The sequence below is a fragment of the Apteryx rowi genome, unplaced genomic scaffold, assembly GCF_003343035.1.
Source record: "Apteryx rowi isolate R43461 unplaced genomic scaffold, aptRow1 scaffold_181, whole genome shotgun sequence".
Classification (NCBI taxonomy): domain Eukaryota; kingdom Metazoa; phylum Chordata; class Aves; order Apterygiformes; family Apterygidae; genus Apteryx; species Apteryx rowi.
Window position 1 is genome coordinate 689,814 of NW_020448097.1, and position 3,761 is coordinate 693,574.

Below are 3,761 nucleotides of genomic sequence, written 5' to 3' on the forward strand. Positions count from 1 at the left end.
GCGGTCCCGTCGCTCGGGGGGGCCCCAGGTGCACTCTAAGATCCAGCCGTGCACGGGGCTAGGAAAGGCAGCGCTGCCTCCCAAATTAAAACTAGCCTCTTGCTTCGCTGGTAGCCGGTGGATCAGGCCGAGCGCTGCTTGGGGCCAGTAGTTGGAGGGTTTTTTTTAAAAGAGCGAATGAGAGGGAGACGTTGCACAGAAGAGCAAAAGCTGACTAAGGGGGAGGACGCGGGGAGAGGGAGTCGCCAATCAGCCCCTTTTATTTGCAGGGATGCTGCAGCTCGGCTCCGTGCCCTGGCACTAGGCAGCTCCCGCGGAGGCTCGCCCGGCTCCTCCGCGGCCTCTCCGGGCTCCCCGCGCCCCGGGACTCTTCAGAGCCCTCCCAAAGGTCCAAGGCAAACGGGAGGCGTCTTGAAATGCCTTTCCGAGCTCCCTTTTACTTTCCTGTCCTCAAGGCGATCCTCGCTTACTTCAAGGAGCAGGGCTCCGAGTGCAGAGAGTCAGACCGAGATCTCGGATCCTGAAGGGCCCTTTTATTCGCAGATTTCAGAGCAGAGGTTTCCAGGGGGGCACACACTCCCCCACCCCCTTCGGGAGAGTGAAGCCCTGCAGGAGAAACGAGGATGACTCGGGGATCAGGCCCCGGGACTGTCCCTCTCCCGACGATTCCCCCGGCTCTTTCCTTCGGGGTGCAGAGGCTGAGGAGGAAGTCAGTGACCGGGCGCTCTGAAAGCCTGTGGGTGCTGACGGTGCAGGCGCGATCAGAGCTGCTCGTCGAGGGTTTGCAAAGCCTTTCCCGCTTCCGTAAACACGGAGAATACGAGACGGGCCGAAGTCACCTCCATAACGTGGGGAGAGGGGGAGAATCGTGCTACATTGCCCGGGAAACATTTCATAATTTTATTTTCAAGAGGGCAATAGGATTAACAGGGCAAAATACACCTGATCCTGCTAATTACAGCGACGACCCAGTGAACGTATCGGCAAATTAAAGAAGCACGTCTGATATTACTGTAGGAGTTCCGATACATGGCCTTTTTCTCTTGGCTGTATTCTCTCCCTGCTGACTTACACTGGGGCTAGCTAAAAATTATGAGTTAGAAACAAAAGGAAAGCCTTGGGTTTTGGAAAGCCACTCCTGATCCTGGCCGTGTATCCCAGCCTCGAGGCTCTCTCAGCCTAGCATGAACTGCTAAACTTGGCGTGGCCCTGCGTGTGCTCGCCTGCAGAGTCGCGGTGTGCAGGGCTCCGCGCCCCAGGGTGGGGGCAAAGGTGGTGGAGGAGCCTGGCAGCAGCCGGGAGCAGAGGGGCTAGCCCAGATCCTTTCGCCTCTGCAGTCCTCCTCGGGCCGCACACTCGCGGGTGGGCAGGGTCGTTCTGTTTGTGTCCCCATGCCAGGGACCTTCGGGGGACTTAAAGCAAGGCTGTTACTTCTTTCATCCTATGTCGGCCCCAGCGAGTATGCTTTAGCGAGGCAGGGAATAAATGTGTGAATTACCGAGCGTCCCGTCATTAACATTCCCCGCAGTTTGAGCTCTTTTGGATGAACGAGAGGTTAAACTCCAGGTTCCCTTGGAAATACCCCGGAGACAACGCGCATCGGGCATAAGCACGGGCAGTTGGGGGAGGCGGGTAAGGAAACAACGGCGAAGGAGTGAAATGCTCTAGCTTTTCAAGCATCTCAGCGGGGAAAATTGCGGTTACTTCCTAACGACGAAAACCAATTTAGGGGAGACAAGGAAAGACAAAACAAGTAGAGAATGGTTATGTTTAGAGAAATGAAGCCGTAAGCTCCTGACACCGTTCCGTGCACGGACCAGCGTTAGTTGTCTTAGTTAATTCCGCTAGTCTCTTTTCCTCTCTTCTCAGCAAAGCCCTATCCGCTCTGCCGGTGGTTTCAATGGAGGCTCGGGCGGCCGGAGCCCGCAGCGCTGCGCCGCCGGTCGCGCGTAGCTCATCACTCCTGCGGCTTGGGCCAGCCAGCCCCTCTCCCCTGCCTCTCCTCGTGCTGCTCCCTGCTCCCAGGTTCTCCCGGCGTCCCAGGGATCAGCCCCGACGAGTCTCTTTCCTGCCTATTTTATTTCAGGCGACTGAGATGCCTAAATCAAACTCTCAAACTTTCCCCAAGCGTTGCTGTGTCCGCAATAAGTTTTCTCAACAAGCATTGGCCTCCCAAATACGGATATGATCTGCCTGGGCTTTTCTTTTTAATGACTTCCATGGAATCAATGCTGCAAAGCTCTTTATCTTATAGTGCAGTACAGTGTGTGGCGTTCTACACATATGGTTTAGTTTTTTCCTTCTAATTCTTGCGAGCTGGGCAGCTTTGAGTTGGGAAAGGCATACTTATACGTGTGTGACTCTTTCCACATTCTAATACATTGCAGTGGCATATGGCGGTTTGGGAGATCTGTTTGGGCAGAGAGATTAAACTAAGTCTCAGGCAAACGCACTTTAAAGAGGATTCCGGGGAAGCGATTCAATCCTAAAGACAAAAAAATGCCCTGGGAAATCGTGATTGCTATTGCGGAAAATAGGCTAAGCACGGAGCGATCGATGCCGTAGCAAACGATCAAGAATCAGAGTTAAGATGCCATGTTAAAAAAAAACCCAAAACAGGAAGGTATGTGTAAAGCTGCTTCTAAAACAGGATGCGTGCAAAGCCGGGAGAGGACTCTTCCTGCCTGTGCGCAGGCAGGGGTTGCTTGCGCGAGGTGTGGCGCGTACTGCGGGCGTCCCTCGCGGAGGGGAAGGCAGGGGGCAGGCAGACCCCCGGGGAAGCGGGAGCGGGAGGCTGCCCCACCGTCTCCCGCCGCCTCCTGCAGTCGGCGCGCCCCGGCGCGGGTACCGCCGCCGGCGCGCCCTGCCGAAGCACTGCCGGACCCTCGGGTCCGGCCCCAGCTGTGCTTCTCCGCGGGCCCTCGCAGAGCAGCGCGCACCGGGGGCAGCCAGAGCCTCCAGCATGCGCAGGCGCTTTGGGAACTGTGCAGGCGACACAAAATCATGCCGGAGAGGAAGGCGGGGAGGCTGCAAATCCCCACGCCGGGAGGTAGCAAAGCCTCCCTGCGCCGCTCTTGCAGCGCCTTCCAAACTGAGACTAGCTCGGAGCCTGCACCTCGGGACTCGCCTGCCACTCACTCCGCGCGTGTGCATGTGTGTGCGTGTGCGTGTCTGTGTCGGGTGGGAGCGTCCTCTGTGTGTATGTCGTAGTCTGCTGTGTCCGTGCCTGGTTTCTGTCTGAAGGCATCCTTGAAGTATTGTCTCTGGTCTCCACACAACCCGCGGGCGAGGCAGAAGGGGTGAGTATGAGTGATGTAGCCCCTGGTTATGGCCCCTCTTTGCGCTGTGTCTGAGCAGCCAGGCTGCCTTTTCTGGAGGATGATTGTATCTTCAACTTTTCAGGAACAGCTTACTCTCCATTCTCCTTCGTGCCCTGAACTTGAAAGGAAAGTGTCGGTGCGCTTTTATTTTGTAAAGTCGGTGCATCCAAAAGTTGGTGCCTCCAAAATATGCTTCCATCCAAATTAATAAATTCGTGTAAACTCCACTTTCTGAATTGTGCCTCCCCTTTCCAGGCTGAACTCAAGCGTCTTTTCTAACTTGCGAAATCTGTTTCTCTCTCTGCTTGCCGATCTATCCGTCCGTCTGTCCATCTATCTGTCTCTGGAGCTGGGCATTCTGGGAGATGCAGCATTAATCAGATCAATCGGTATTCAAATATGTGTCCATTCCTTCACCTGTTCTGCCTCCCCCCCCCCCCC